A 17,367-nucleotide genomic window follows, 5' to 3' on the forward strand; every position below is an offset into this window, starting at 1 on the left:
TAGGAGGAGCCCTGGTGGATTTGTTCCATGAGCTGCGCGGTAATCCTTGGATTTTAGTATGGATTTGGTGTCTGCGGCTCTCTTGCCTGCAGCCACAACGCAAACGAAGCATATGTCACAAGAAATTGAAATGATCACGACGGATTTTATAGGTGGTTAACGTTGTGGTAGGAGCACATGGAGCGTTCCCAGTGGCCTCAAATTGGATCAAACAGTCAGCTATGGCCATAAATCGGGTAGAAAGTTGCGATGACGGAAAATAGTGCAGAATCTTAATTTAGAAGAAAGGAAACGGGCTAGAAACTTAGTGGTCACACTGTTGGATACCACAGGACACCAGTGTCCTTCCATTATCCATTATCTTCTTATCTTACTTGTAGAGTACTTTGTCGGGACTAGCCGTGTCCTTCTGAAGATTGCGTAAGAGTGTAAGTGAAATTTTGTTTTGATTACTTTATTTTACAAAATAATATTTTTAAAATGATCCAAGAAGGATGAGGACAGTTGTTAAAAAAATGTTTAAGGATAGTGTTCGGAGCAGATCGCCAGCGCCTAGTCATGCGCGCATAGGTGTACGACGGCACCTGCATCGCTCTCTGCTTATCTTTCGCCTTCTTTCTTATACCCATAAAGCTGTCGCTTATCTATTCAGCAACTACTTTGTAAGCCTGCATATGTCTATATGAAGATCTTGGAGCCAAGCTTTTTACACATTCACAGTCCGTCTGCCGCTCCGAATAAACGCTATACATTTTAATATAACCTATTCGTGCGTTATTAATTATAAATATAAGGGTGGCATATTTGTTGTCTTCCCCACAAACATTTGGTGACCCCGACGTGATAGCAGTTTTAATCGGAGTCTGCAACTCGGTTTCGCGATTGTTTAATATAGTTTAAACAAACGCTTTGTTTCGCTGTCTTTATCGTGCATTCGGTCACAAACAGACAAACATACATACATATGTGCATATAAAAGTGCACAGCCGGCCGTTTGATTTTTTGTACATTTTGCGCTGTGAAAAAGCACCAAATTTGTGTTGTGCAAATAATTCTTAACAAAGTGAATCGCATTTAATCTTTGTTAATAGCGCATATTACATATATACATGTACATATAGCCATACATACATTCGTTTGCCAGTTACATAATCCGCTGTTGCTAGGCAGGCAATTTATCGGCAAGAACAACAACAACAAAGTTAAAGGTTCCGTTGCATCTCGGCGACGCTTGTTAACCTTCACGTTTTCGCGGTAAAGGGTATACGGTGTTTTGTGCCTCTAACGCGGTCGGACATTTTACTTTACTTCATTTCATTTCATTTTTTTTCTTTTTCGTGATTGAAAAATGTCTGATACGGAAAACTCGGGTCGGGCTCAAAATGAATCCACAAGTGACGTCGACTACTACCGAGTCAAAGCCCAATCTATTTTGCGGCAAATGAGCTCGATGAAATGCTATTTAAACGCTGATGCGGTTAATCAGTTTGACGAATCTGATTTGCTGGCGCGAATGGAATGGATCAATTCCTTAAACCAGGCATTTGATTCTGCGCAGACATCGTTGGAAAGACTGGACTTTGCAGAGATCTCGAGCGACCATCGGATTGAATTTGCTGAAGTCTTCATGGATGTGAAGGCGAAACTAAGCCGAGGCTTGGCGGCTCATCGCAAGTCACAATTGCCGGCTTCAACCGCTGCAAATTCAACATCTATTGACATCACTAATAATGCGGATCTTTCTTTTCGATCTAGAAAGCCTCGGTTGCCAAATTTGGAAATTGCTCGTTTTCATGGATCCTACTCTGAGTGGCCGGATTTTCTTGCGACTTTCACTACGGTCATCGGAAATGATGATGAGCTAAGCGACATTGAAAAATTACAATATTTGCGTTCGAGTTTGGGCGGCGTGGCTCTGGAAACCATACGCTCGCTCGAACCCTCGAATGCTAATTTTAAAAAGGCTATGAATTTGCTGGTTAATCGATTTGATAATAAAGTTTTACACTTTCAGGCACATGTTCAGGCAATATTCGGTTTAAAGGGTGTCGAGAAGGGATCTTCGAAGGGTCTTCGGGAGCTGAGCGATTGCATGAATTCGCATCTGCGAGCAATTCGAACCCTGGCCAATACGCAACAAATTTTGGATGGACTTTTAATTCACATCGTCACTCGGAAACTGGATCAGAGGACGCGGGAAAAATGGGAAGAGGATTTGTCAATCACTGACCTGTCTACCTGGGATGCTATGGAGTCGTTTTTGGAAAAGAGGTGCAGGATGATGGAAAACTTGGATCAAGCCTTGGTAACTCAAACACCAGGCCAGCAGGTGGGAAAAAACTTGCACAAATATAACCAAAATACACTTATTGCATTTGCTACTAACTCAAATCATTTGACATGCTTATTTTGCGATGCACGGGATCATTATTTGCCAAAGTGTCCTCGATTTTTAAATTTGAGTCCGAATCTTCGATATAGAGAAGCAAAGAAGTTGCACCTTTGCCTCAACTGTTTGCGCAAGGGGCATAGTTTGCAGCAATGCAAGTCGACTCACTGCAAGTATTGTCGCATGAAGCATCATTCATTATTACACATGAACCATGACCTATCCGCAACATCAACCTCATTTTCATCTCCATCATGCGATCCATCCTCGAGCTCTCAGCCATTACCATCTACTTCATCAGCATTAGTATCGTGTTCGCATACATCATCGCATCCTGATCATCATTTACCAAGCCCTCCACCCAAAGCCTTAAATGTTTTGCCGATCGACTACGTGTTGCTTCCAACTGCTATTATCTACGTCAGAAATAGAATTGGAGCATTTATGCCTTGCCGAGCAATTTTAGATTCGGCCTCCCAGCTAAACTTCATAACCTCTCGCTTAGCCAGCCAACTAAACTTGAATCACAGAAGATCGCAAACGTCGATTTCTGGGATAGGAGAATCTTCCATGATCTCTGATAAGACTGTCGATATTCTTGTGCAATCACGGGATGCAAGCTATCGAGCGGCATTCACAGCGGTTGTGACTCACAGTATTACTGATTATCAACCCCATTTCAATATAAATGCAACATCGTGGAGGATACCGCAAAACATTTCACTCGCTGACCCTAATTTCAATCAATCACAACGAATTGACCTTTTACTCGGCGCTGGGTTGTTTTTCGAAATAATTTCTATGGGACAAATTCATTTGGATAGGGCTTTGCCAACTCTTCAGAACACCAAGCTTGGTTGGATAGTCTCTGGAGGGTTATCATCGAACATGCCAACTCATAAGTCGGTTTTACAAGCCAGCATCAAGGACCCAGCTGATTATTCCGATGACACACTTTCCGCCATTGTTAAGCGATTTTGGGAAATTGAGGACTTCACTTCGTCTAAGCCATCTTTATTGCCGGAAGACTTGCGATGTGAGCAACTTTTTACTGAAAATTGCATTCGACTTGGAAACGGCCAATACTCTGTTCGTCTCTTGACCACTTCCGGATTCGAATCTTAAGGTGATTCTTATTGCTTGGCTCGTCGTCGTTTCAAGAGTTTGGAAGCTAAATTAGATAGAAACCCAGCCCTGAAAGCTCAGTATTCAGCATTTTTGAGGGAGTATATCGACCTAGGTCACATGTCTCTTGTAACTAAGGAACCGCCAGAAACACAATTCTTTTTGCCCCATCATTGCGTACATAAGCAGGAAAGCACGAGTACGAAGCTTCGTGTCGTTTTTGATGGATCTGCTAAAACAACTTCTGGTAGCTCTCTGAACGACTTACTTATGGCAGGACCAACAATTCAACAAAAAAACTTCAATATACTGCTTCGCTTTCGATTTTTTAAAGTTGCCCTTTGTGGAGATATCTGCAAGATGTACCGTTGCGTGCGTGTTTCGTACCCGGATGATTTCTTGCAGTGCATCGTTTGGAGAGAGAGCTCCAGGAAAGAATTAAGTGTTTTTAAATTGAACACGGTGACTTACGGAACCAAGCCAGCTGCCTTCTTGGCTATAAGGGCCATGCATCAACTCTCTTACGATGAGGAGGAATCATTTCCTATTGGAGCAAAAATTGTTCGTAGAGATTTCTATGTGGATGATTTAATATCTGGTGGGGACTCAGTTGAGGAGGTGAGAGAAATTCGTCGTCAGGTGAAGGAATTACTGTCGCGAGGCCACTTTCCAATTCGCAAATGGTGTTCGAATGAGTCAGCAGCCCTGAAGGGAGAGTCTGAATGCGACAAGGAGCAGTTAATCAAATTTCACGATGGATCGGATGTCGCCAAGGCATTGGGACTAGTCTGGGATCCATCTTCTGATCAGCTCCTATTTCATTTTTCTCAACTGCCAATCAATCAACGACCCACTAAGCGGGTTGCATTGTCGACGATTGCCAAATTCTATGATCCACTCGGTTTAATAACTCCTATTATCACAAAATCTAAGATTTTTCTGCAATCTCTATGGAGTGCGAACGTGGATTGGGATGATGCACTGCCAGAGCCCATTCTTTCGTCATGGGGGGAGTTGACCTCACAGTTATCGGTCGTACAGAACTTAAAATTCCCACGATTCGTACTGCAACCAAGGGCTTCCGTTGAGTTGCATGGATTCTGCGATGCTAGCATGTCAGCTTATGGAGCGTGTCTATACTTGCGATCGGAGACCAATGGAGAATCGAAAGTCCATCTGCTCTGTGCCAAGTCAAGGGTAGCTCCATTGAAGGCCTTAACAATTCCAAGATTAGAACTTTCCGCAGCGCTTTTATTGGCTGAGCTAATCGTAAACGCCAAGGAAGCCATAGATTTCGATTGCACCTTTCATTGCTGGTCGGACTCGTCCATTGTGTTGGCGTGGATTCGGCAACCTCCGAGGGAGTTTAACGTTTTCGTATCAAACAGAATCGCGAAAATTCAGGAGATGACGAAAGACATGTCTTGGCATCACGTTCCTACAAACTTGAACCCGGCAGACGTCGTATCGCGAGGATGTACCCCAAGAGAATTGTTGGAACATTCCCTTTGGGCTAACGGGCCTCCATTCCTTCTGCAAAGCTCGTCAAATTGGCCGTCCCTGCTAGACTCAGTAAAGGATCTTCCAGAGCGCCGTTCTGTGGCTCTAATTGGGGCCGTTTGCATAGACAGTTCATCAAACTGCAAATTCCTCAACTCTTTCGATAAGTTGCAGCGCGTATTTGCATACATTTATCGATTCATTTCAAATTGCAGAGCCAAATCTGCGCCGTTAAAAGGTCGACTTTCGGTGGAGGAGATCAACTCTGGAACTGTACTTCTTCTGAGGAGCATCCAACAGGTTAACTTGGCGAAGGAGTATGGAGCTCTTAGCCAGGGCAAGCCGTTTCCACAGAAAAGCAAGCTGGTTTCGCTTAGACCTATACTCGGCTCCGATGGGTTACTTCGCGTGGGTGGAAGGCTTCAGAACGCAAACTTGGACTACGACACGAGGCATCCGATACTGTTGCCCAAGGATCATCCAGTCACCAAGGCGATCATCGTTTATTATCATGAGAAATATTTGCATGGAGGATCGCAGGCGCTGCTTGCCGCATTACGGCAAAGGTACTGGCCGATTGGAGGCCGCAAGTTCGTCGCCAGCGTTATCAACAAATGCGTCCGATGTTTCCGAATGAAGCCTGTTACTTGGGAGCACGTCATGGGTAGCCTTCCAGCAAATAGAGTGCAGCCTAATCCAGCTTTTCATACCACAGGAGTGGACTATTGTGGGCCATTCTATCATAAAGCAGAGGCCAGAAATAAGGCACCCCACAAGTGCTATATCGCCGTCTTTGTCTGTTTTTCCACGAAGGCTGCTCATTTGGAAGTGGTCCAGGATCTCACGACGGATTCTTTCATCGCAGCGCTGAGGAGATTCATCAGCCTTAGAGGCAGTCCGCGTACCATTTGGAGCGACAATGCTACAAACTTTGTCGGTGCAAAGAGAGAGCTTGCCGAGCTGAAAGAGCTCTTTTTGAGCGAGCAGCACACAGCATCGATATCTTCCGTCTGTTTAGCTGATGGGATCGATTGGAAGTTCATCCCTCCGCGTGCCCCGCACTTCGGTGGTTTATGGGAGGCCGCTGTGAAGTCAGCTAAATTTCACTTCTACAGAGTCGTCGGTGCATCCATCTTAGCCATCGATGAATTAAGAACTCTTGCATATGAGATTTCTGCCATCCTTAACTCCCGTCCACTCTGTCCAATTTCAGAAAATGCTGAAAGCCTTGAGGTGCTAACACCGGCGCATTTCCTGAAGGGTTCCAGCTACACTAAGTTTCCTGAGCCTGGCATTACTCATCTCCGCGAAGACCGCCTCAGCAGATGGCAGCGGGTTACCCAGATGCAGCAACATTTCTGGAAAAGGTGGAGCAGCGAGTATTTGTCCCTACTTCAAGAGAGGAGCAAGTGGCGCGTCGAAACGTCTAACATCAAGGTTGGACGCATAGTTTTGCTTAAGGAGGACAACGTTCCACCCTTGAGATGGCAGCTTGGGTGCATCCAAGAAGTCATACCCGGCGGGGACGGAGTCATCAGAGTAGCTATGGTCCGTACAGCTACGGGTCTGATCAAGAGAGCCGTCGCCAAGCTAGCCGTTCTGCCCATCGATTCCGAGATAGTTGGAACCTTACCTCTTCCAACGGGGGGAGTATGTTCGGAGCAGATCGCCAGCGCCTAGTCATGCGCGCATAGGTGTACGACGGCACCTGCATCGCTCTCTGCTTATCTTTCGCCTTCTTTCTTATACCCATAAAGCTGTCGCTTATCTATTCAGCAACTACTTTGTAAGCCTGCATATGTCTATATGAAGATCTTGGAGCCAAGCTTTTTACACATTCACAGTCCGTCTGCCGCTCCGAATAAACGCTATACATTTTAATATAACCTATTCGTGCGTTATTAATTATAAATATAAGGGTGGCATATTTGTTGTCTTCCCCACAAACAGATAGGTTTGATTTACGATTTTTTTAAAGCTATATTTATGTTTTCTCTGAGCTTATAATCATATCTCGAGTTTAGTCGAATTGATGAGTAGACTCAATTTAGTCTTTAGTATATTGTGAGCTAAAAAAAAAACTTTGAAAATAACGAGTTTTTTCGACTATCTACGAAATTAACAGACGCCTTACAGTCACGAAATTGTAAAAAAAAAATATCACGTTTTCAATGTGATGTGAATGTTTCAATGTTATGAAACTTTTCTTTTAAATTTTTGAAAATATCGATAAAATCTATTTAATAAATGAACATATAATATTTAAACAAACAATAACAATAAAGATACATATACTGACAGTTTTGTAAAAAATTAGTATTTGTAATTCGTATATGTTAATTTGTTGAAATAGATTTCAACGGTTATTAAAAACATTTTTTAAACAAAATTCTTTTAAAAAAAAATTGGTCCTAAAAGGTTTTGTAAATGTCTTGACCAAATGAAGATGAAAAGACATCTACATTCGTTGAGTTCTAGACTGAAACTGTTTATTTATATCAATTGTATGGACTTAGGTAGCTAAACTGCGAAGGGATTTACATAGGGTCTTAAATTAAGGATCGACGCATGGTCGCCAGATGTGAGCGTGGCGCGCAGGTATAAAAGATAAGAACAGCGTGTTTGTCGTCTTTCTGTCATCCTCACTGCAACTACTGCAATGCCGAAACTTCGGTATAGAAATTGGGTTTTCGTGCCTTAAGGACCGATAGCAACGGAGGATAGTTTCCTCCCATCCTAATCTTATCCTAGAAGGAAGACCAGCCACTGGACTGGCACCGCGCTTGCCACCAAGATGGAAGTACAGCGAGAACCGACTTCCGGCACTAAGCTTGCCACGATGGTATTGTCAGCGAGTAGCATGGTTTTACTGTCAAGCAGCTGGGCTTGTTGACAGGAAGCACAAGGAAGTTTAAATAAAAATAAATCGAATGTTCAACGGAGGTCTTCATTTATGTAAATTGGTAGAATAAAGCTTCATTCTCGTCCCGCGAATTCTTTGTCACCTTCTACTCGCCATCTAGAGTCTTTCCACGATTCCCAATATTCCCACATTGGCTTTGACGGAGTGAGAGGCGGATTGGTTATTCCGCTGATGCTGCAGGATGTAACGCAGCATCCTGGCAATGGCTCCTCCAGCTATTCCTTAGCGGGCGGAATTTTCCACCTCCCTATAGAGGCCAGCGCGGTTTCCGGATCCGCTTTATGCCCACGTGCTCAAAAATCGAGGTTGCAAATTTAAGCGGATTCCTGATCACATAGAGAATCGCGAGGACGAGCAAATTCAGTTGCTGCGAAAAAACCAAACTAAATACAATTTGAGCAGTAGCATTTGGAATGTTTTCAGCGCCAAATGATTATTTCATTGCTATTAGCAAATTGATCAAGGATGAGATTTCTATTCAGGCAAGCGTAGTGAAATGAATAGGGACTACTGTGGGCCAACAGTAACGGCACGAGAATTTTCACAAGTTAGAACCGTTTGGGCATTTATAACACCTCCCTCGTATACGGTCCTTTATCTTTATCCATTTTTAAAGCACCAATTTTGGGAGGTGAATGCGACTTCACAGGGCTTCTACTTTAGACGAATAACAAAAATTTTGGTGGAACAGGTGCTAGGTTTTTTCAAGATGAACACAAGCTGGAGGTGGCTCATTTCCTTAAAAAAGAGCATAGAAATATTTATTTTCAAGATAAGATCGATTGCTGGGTTTCGAGGCGTTGGAAGGCTTCTTGGGCCAGCACCAACAACAATTTCCTGATAGCTGCGCCATAGCAGTTCAAATTCTTTTCCTTCCCAAAAAAATACCGAAACGAATACTGAATTGAAGCGAGTTGTAATGACTTCTTACCATCTCTTCCTAGCCCGTGTAATTCTTATAGCCTAGAACTCAGATCGGCTACGAGTTTCACTAGTAGAAGAATCTTATTCTTTGTAGTGTGACCGAAGTTTTTAAAGTTCACCCCTCAATGCAGGTGGCATGGTCTTACCGTCAAGCGGCTTGTTGTTGCCAAACGGAAAACAAATCAACTGGAGCAATTTAAAAAAGAAAAGTCTGCTGGTGCACAAATAAATTAAAATAAAAATAAATGAAATGTTCAACGATTTTTTTTTTTGTGTAAATTATAAGTTTATGGCTTCCTTTTCGTCCCACGGATGCTTCGACGTTTTTCCGGGGCCATCTGTAATCCAGCTCCAAGTCCCAATAGGCATGTTGGACCTTGAGGAAGTGGGAGCCGCATGAAGTCGCCCAGCATCCTGGTAATGGCTGGTGATGGCTCCTCCAGATGTCCCATAGTGGGCGACCTTATTTCCTCCTCCCTATAGAAGCCGGCGGTCCTCCATCTCCGCTTTAGCTGCCAAGTAGCTGGTGGAGGTGGACTCCTCAATGGAGAGCTCGTCGGAGATCGAGCGATGTCCCATGTTTCCTCCCACTGGGATTCGCTAGTGGGTCTCCTCCAGCACTTCAACTATTCTGCGGATTTGCCTTGTTGTGATATTGCTTTCTGTCGGTCAAGTCCCACAATAATAGGCAACAGCTTGGATTGGGCGTCCTTTTTTCTTTCTGTTTTTGGTGTTTTTCTTCCATTTTTAATTTTTAAGTTCCCCACCGCCAAAGATTAAATTTCTTATTCTTTGGGCCGCGGCTAACGGCGTTCATCGAAAATTCACTCGCGAAATCTGGTATTTTTTCTGATATTTTCTTAACTTATCTGAGTACCGCGCTGAAAATCAGACCAGACGAAAAGCTTTAGCCGACTGTTTGCCTCTCGCTCACTCCTATGGCTAGCTCGGGGTTTTCGTCGATGTGAGTACTAGGCAGTAGTTAAATTAGAACCAAGTAAAAAAATTATTATTTCCAGCTTCTTGCTGCCAATTTAGTGCTATAAACGAATAAAAACAACAGAATAATATATTCGAGTCTTAAGTAGTCCGTTGCGATCAATATAAACGCAACCACTTAAAATTAAGACAAAACTATATGATAGCACTCATAAATAAATCTCGAAGAAGTTACTGCCGGAGATGATAAAACTAAAAAAATGTACAAGCTTGGTTTAGTATAATAAAATAAAAACGCAAATAATTGCCGACAATTTTATAACTATTTAAAAGTTTATATTAAAAGCATCGAACATTAAAATCAGCTAGCTAAAGTAATTTGAGTTATCCAAACAAATCCCAGTAAATTTATTTATACAAATTTGTCCTTTCTAAGCTTCTAATGAATGAACAGAACAATGCCGTGGAACAACCGCATAAGAAAATGGTAGTTGTTGCGTTCTGGGAATAGGTTATAAAGTAAGTAATCCATATCAACCTTAAAGTATACTGCTGATCTTTATGCAGTGTATTTCCCTAATATTGTTTAGCAGCTGGTAGTTAACCATCTGCAGGTCCGCCATATTAACTCTTGTTTTTAAAATTTAAATAAATCGAAATAACTGGAATATATGCCAACTGCTATTTATATAACATATGATTTCCATTTGAGTATTCAACTTATGTTAAATAGTGAAAGGTTGTAGATTTCAAACTTTTGTAATATAAATGTTATTTGACCTTAAATATTTGTTTATTGTGAACAAAATTAAAAAATGTTTAAAGTGTAAAAAAATATACGGGTGTGCTAGACTTCACGTACATTTTAAGTTATACCAGAATTTAGCGCTAACCGAATGTTGTGGCACCCTTCATAAGTAATATAAACCAAATTTAATTAGAAATGTTGAATTATTTACTGAATTGCCAATGTTTGTAGCTGTGTAAAAATTTACAATACAATTTAGGAAGTACGTTTTACATACAATGTATGTACATACATTAGTCGTTGATTATGTATGATTACTTGCAGAGACTGACAAGAAACTACATAGAATCTTACGTTCATTTGTATAAACTCTATTGTTTAATTGTATTTCTTATTTCGTTTGACTAATGCATGTTTTACTGATTAAATAACGTACAATTCATACACACATATGTATGTACATATGTTTGAAATGGCATGGAGCTGTGAATGTGCATACGTATTTTGCATATTTATGTATGTAAAAATACAATGCCGGAAAGAGGTCTAAGTTCGACCCTTATTTAGGTTACTTATGATTATGATTTTTTAAATTTATAATTTTATTATAAAATGTGCTAAGCTCGTGTCCAAAATAAAATGATTGGGAACTAAAGATGAGTATGCTAAACTCGTACTCCAAAAGTTAAAAAAATATTTTTTTATTTGATATGGGTTACACTAATAGTAACAATATTCATTTAGCTAAAGTTCTATAAAAAATAACTATCATAGTTGATAACTGGCAAAAAAAAATTGTTTGACGAACACTGCATAACATTTTGGTTCGGTTACTTTAGGAATACCGTTAGAATGGAGATATTATACATACATATGTACAGTGACGAACTTAAGTGTTGGCACACTTAGCATCTTGAACTTCAAGTGCGCTTTTCTACCTTTATAAATGTGTTATAAAATTCAACAAAATTATTTTGTATAAGAGGAATATTTAACCATCAACTTAATTTTGTTTCAATTAATTGTCTCTTAAAACTAAATTTTTTAAATTAAAAACCAAAGAATTAGCAGATTTAGCTGTGCAAAAGACTTGGCACACTTGTGCTTTTTTTAACTATTTCGTTAAAACTTAACCGATTTGGTTGCTTTTTGTTGCCTAATCCGCTTATATCTTAAGTGGTATAATGCTAAATTGGTATCATAAAATCGATAAGTACCTTAAATTACATTAAAAATGGTTATAAATAAAAAAATTCCTGTCTCTTGGAAAAATAATATTTTATTTTCAGGATCAGGGTCAGTTGTATACTAACATGAATAATAAATAGGATAATAACAACCCTCAGATCTACTCAGTTACAACAACGTTCAGACTGTCAAAAACATTGCACTCCCAAAGCAAATCGTCGGTATGGATGAAGGCAAAGTCAAAGTGCATGTTAGGATGGACTATCCAGGGATCAGCCAACTCAAACCGTCACGTAACTATGCACCACTGCGATTGCAACTGGCGAGAGCTTCACGATGAAGTCAAAGAACAATTCAACCTAGAGTCGATTTCGCCTAAAAAACTGCTTTCAAGCGAGGACAAACGAGCAGTCGAAGTCCTAGAGCAGACTTGCCAAATCAAATGTGGCAAATACGAAGTTGGTCTTCTTCGGCGGAATGATCTTCAAAAACTTCCCGAGAGTCGCACTAGAGCTCTAAAGCGCCTACAATGCATGAGAACCAGAATTCTGAGCGAACCGGATCTGTTTACAAAAATCGACGACCAAATCAAAAATCTTTTTGCCAAAGGATACCCCAAGCAACTATCTGACGAGGAGGCGAAGAAAGAAGAAACTCGCTCTTGGTACTTTCCCAAATTTATAGTCCTAAATCCGAATAAGCCTGGAAAGATAAGGCTGGTTTGGGATGCAGTAGTAGAAACAAACGTAGTATGCCTCAACGACTTTCTGTTAAGCGGGCCGGACTGCTTAAACTCACTCATCAACGTTCTCCCAGCCTTCAGAGTCGGAACAGTCGCCGTAAGCGGCGACATCGCCGAAATGTTTCACAGGATCAACATAAGCCACGAAGACATGCATTCTCAGCGCTTTCTTTGGTATGATGTCAACCGAAATAAGATAAACACTTACGTCATGCGTGCCATGACCCTTGGTATCAGTTGTGCACCATTCATAGGCCACTACGTGCGCGACAAAAAGTCCGTCAGGTTCTCATGTCGATTTTCGACCCCGATTGGCGGCGCCTATACAGAGCCGTCGCAAACATATCTCTATATATCCAGCGACTTCAAACTAAATGCCAATGGACAGACATGCCGTCAGCAGTGACCGAATTTCACGTCACAGAAGCGCAGACCCTACTATACAAAGAAGCACAGAGGCTCGAGTTCACGGATGAAATCATTCATTGATGAGTAAATGGTGGTGATGGACGATAACGGAATCGTTCGCACTAAAGGTCGAGTGAACGCAGTCGGATATACCATGGACGCTATAATATTGCCACCAGAGAGCCGAGTAACATTCTTATTAGTCCGGTTCTATCACGAAAAATATCATTACCTCGCTCACGAAACCGAATGATATAAAATCCAAATTTTATATTCTGCGCCAAGAGTACTGCACAAATCCGTAAGAAAAGCCAGTTATGTAAAATTCGTTGCGCAATGCCACAGCCTCACATATGGCCCCGGTTCCAAAAGCTAGGTTGACCAGTTTCGAAAAACCATTCACGTGCACCGGCGTTGATTATTTTGGGCCTATCCTATCAACGTTGGAAGACGCAAAGAGAAGAGATGGGTTGCGCTGTTTACCTGCTTAACCCTGCGTGCAGTCCACTTCGAGATCGCTCACAGCCTCGATACAAGCTCCTGAGTCATCACGAATTTCATGGCACTTCGTGGGACACCAAGAGAAATTTATTCCGATAATAGTACTAATTTCAAGGCCACGGAGAAGACGTTACGAGAGGAGCTGATCAAGATCGACTTCGATAAAATTGCAATCAAGTTCGACGGCATTAAATGGCAATTTAACCCTCCAGGAGCCCCTCACATGGGCGGTGCTTGGAAAAGATTAGTCCGCACAATCAAAACAGTCCTAAAAAGCATCTGCCCGAATTATTCATTCAACGACGAAAGCCTGAGGTGTGCTCTAATGGAAGCACAGTTCATCATAAACTCACGTCCGTTAACTTTCGTTAGCCTGGACTCCGAGGACGACTCCGCGCTGACTCCAAACCACCTGCTAATGGGTTCATCGAATGGGTTCAAGCCAATCAAGGAAGAGAAGATGAATTTAAGACGTCATTGGAACGAGGTAAAACTTTTTGGAGATCACTTTTGGCAACGCTGGGTGAAGGAGTTTACACCGGTACTTACTAGACGAACAAAATGGTTCGAAAGATGTCCCCCTATATCAGTCGGAAGCGTAGTCATTATCGTCGACGAAAACTTACCTAGAAATGTATGGCTTAAGGGCGGCGTGACCAACACTATCCCCGCCAAGGACGAACAAGTTCGTCGAGCCACTATTAAAGCGCAGCATGGGGTCCTCGGTCGACCAGCCACCAAGATTGCGGTATTAGATGTCGGCTTAGAAGATGGTAACTTTTTATTTTCTTATGTTATGTATAAGCACTCGATAATTCATTTATCCTCATTTATCTTTTTAAGAACCATCCCTAGAACCGGGAGAAGCAAAAGAAGAGAAAAAAAGACAAAGTTTTTAAGCGTGCTCCGCAACGCCAAATGTAATACACATTGATTCGGAAGCTGAAATTGAAATAAAGTTTATTTCAAAAACGTAGTTTACCGCTATCCGTCTGTGCCTTCAATTTGGTAGTGTGGGCTGCTGTAAAACCAATTCAGTTTCGCTCTCGACAATAATATTGTCATATTAAAGGGTATTTGGTATCGAGTGTATTTGGTATCGCTAATCTGAGGCACTGTTGTTGTAGATGAAAGTGTCCATGAAATTTTGTTTAATTTTGTAGACGATAAGCAATGCAAAATGGTGAAATAATGGAAGACAAATTCTCAATAAAGGTTTTAATGTTTTACTTTCATTTGATAAGCTTAAAATCACAAAAACTAAATCTGTAAATACTTGAGTGGCATCTGGAATACCAAATAATATGTGTAATATGAATACTCAGCGTATAGAGCAAGTTTTGTAGAAAAGGAAACAAACAATGAGCATGAAAAGTGTATCATTATTCGACCCATCTGTTTAGTGCTAGTTTTATATTACGTGTGAAAAAGAAAAATGGTTCAAATTGAATTTAAGTCTACTATAGAGAGTTAAACTCAAAAACGGCTTCTGACAATTGCCGACTTTGTGGTGGTAATTATTTGACATGTTTAGACATGGCTAGCGGAGATCACCAAATATCAATGCACCATGATTCTGTACAATACACAGCCTTTGTAACATAAACATGCGTTATAGTTAAAAGATTCAGTTGGCATTTTAGAGATTACAAATGGTTCTATGATCAATTTGATCAATGGAACTTTCGGCAGACTCGGCATTGGTAGGACTTAATACATCGAGTACGTCTGCCGTCCAAGGCGGGATATGAAACCCAATATTCGGATGGATTATTCGTAGGAGATCGGATAACATGGAAAGATCATGTGATCTGGGAACTTGCGCTGAATAGAACGAAATTGTGTGTGGTATTGAGGCCTTGAAGGGTCGGATGGAATCGGCGTAGTGGCAGAACCGCTGTTTCGATGCAACAACGTGTGATGCCTATCTTGGCAATTTCAGGTGACTGTTCACCTTCAATTGCTTATTTTCGAAACGCTCAGTTAGGTTTTTCCAGGTTTTTTCCGAAAGCCATCATTGGTGAGTGGTGATCTGGATTTTCTATGGATTTCGCCGTAAAAAGGTCCTGAGTAGTCAGCCAGCGAAAATAATCGCCCGAGAAAACCTCTGTGTCGATAGGAGGGAACCGACTGCATAAGACGTGGAATTTCGAGCCGGAGTTACTGTAGCTTGAGGTATTTAGGAGGAGCCCTGGTGGATTTGTTCCATGAGCTGCGCGGTAATCCTTGGATTTTAGTATGGATTTGGTGTCTGCGGCTCTCTTGCCTGCAGCCACAACGCAAACGAAGCATATGTCACAAGAAATTGAAATGATCACGACGGATTTTATAGGTGGTTAACGTTGTGGTAGGAGCACATGGAGCGTTCCCAGTGGCCTCAAATTGGATCAAACAGTCAGCTATGGCCATAAATCGGGTAGAAAGTTGCGATGACGGAAAATAGTGTAGAATCTTAACTTAGAAGAAAGGAAACGGGCTAGAAACTTAGTGGTCACACTGTTGGATACCACAGGACACCAGTGTCCTTCCATTATACATTATCTTCTTATCTTACTTGTAGAGTACTTTGTCGGGACTAGCCGTGTCCTTCTGAAGATTGCGTAAGAGTGAAAGTGAAATTTTGTTTTGATTACTTCATTTTACAAAATAATATTTTAAAAATGATCCAAGAAGGATGAGGATAGTTGTTGGTAGAGTTAGACGCCTGGGTTAAAAAAAAACTAAAAAAATTTTGAAGGATAGGTTTTTTTTACGATTTTTTTAAAGCTATATTTATGTTTTCTCTGAGCTTATAATCATATCTCGAGTTCCGCTTAGCCCAGTTTGGTGATATATGTTTTATTTAACAATTATAATGTCACTTTTTAATTTTGTCGAATTGATGAGTAGACTCAATTTAGTCTTTAGTATATTGTGAGCTAAAAAAAAAAACTTTGAAAATAACGAGTTTTTTTCGACTATCTACGAAATTAACAAACGCCTTACAGTCACGAAATTGTAAAAAAAAAATATCACGTTTTCAATGTGATGTGAATGTTTCAATGTTATGAAACTTTTCTTTTAAATTTTTGAAAATATCGATAAAATCTATTTAATAAATGAACATATAATATTTAAACAAACAATAACAATAAAGATACATATACTGACAGTTTTGTAAAAAATTAGTATTTGTAATTCGTATATGTTAATTTGTTGAAATAGATTTCAACGGTTATTAAAAACATTTTTTAAACAAAATTCTTTTAAAAAAAAAATTGGTCCTAAAAGGTTTTGTAAATGTCTTGACCAAATGAAGATGAAAAGACATCTACATTCGTTGAGTTCTAGACAGAAACTGTTTATTTATATCAATTGTATGGACTTAGGTAGCTAAACTGCGAAGGGATTTACATAGGGTCTTAAATTAAGGATCGACGCATGGTCGCCAGATGTGAGCGTGGCGCGCAGGTATAAAAGATAAGGACAGCGTGTTTGTCGTCTTTCTGTCATCCTCACTGCAACTACTGCAATGCCGAAACTTCGGTATAGAAATTGGGTTTTCGTGCCTTAAGGACCGATAGCAACGGAGGATAGTTTCCTCCCATCCTAATCTTATCCTAGAAGGAAGACCAGCCACTGGACTGGCACCGCGCTTGCCACCAAGATGGAAGTACAGCGAGAACCGACTTCCGGCACTAAGCTTGCCACGATGGTATTGTCAGCGAGTAGCATGGTTTTACTGTCAAGCAGCTGGGCTTGTTGACAGGAAGCACAAGGAAGTTTAAATAAAAATAAATCGAATGTTCAACGGAGGTCTTCATTTATGTAAATTGGTAGCATAAAGCTTCATTCTCGTCCCGCGAATTCTTTGTCACCTTCTACTCGCCATCTAGAGTCTTTCCACGATTCCCAATATTCCCACATTGGCTTTGACGGAGTGAGAGGCGGATTGGTTATTCCGCTGATGCTGCAGGATGTAACGCAGCATCCTGGCAATG

The 17,367-nt window shown here is 41.0% G+C and overlaps 1 long non-coding RNA gene across 4 annotated transcripts; it reads left to right on the top strand.

The window, feature by feature from the left end:
• Nucleotides 1-9,444: 9,444 nt before the first annotated feature.
• Nucleotides 9,445-16,503, top strand: LOC118879581 (uncharacterized). 4 transcript variants are annotated; one of them, XR_010655231.2, is made up of 4 exons: nt 10,361-10,414; nt 11,838-14,160; nt 14,231-15,329; nt 15,385-16,193. It is a non-coding gene; the product is annotated as an uncharacterized lncRNA (long non-coding RNA). The 4 variants fall into 4 exon arrangements; XR_010655230.2 differs by having other exon boundaries at nt 10,382-10,539; nt 15,385-16,192; XR_011605799.1 differs by having other exon boundaries at nt 10,380-14,160; nt 15,385-16,503.
• The last annotated feature ends 864 nt before the right edge of the window (nt 16,504-17,367 follow it).

This window comes from Drosophila suzukii, unplaced genomic scaffold (assembly GCF_043229965.1).
Source record: "Drosophila suzukii unplaced genomic scaffold, CBGP_Dsuzu_IsoJpt1.0 scf_7, whole genome shotgun sequence".
Lineage (NCBI taxonomy): Eukaryota > Metazoa > Arthropoda > Insecta > Diptera > Drosophilidae > Drosophila > Drosophila suzukii.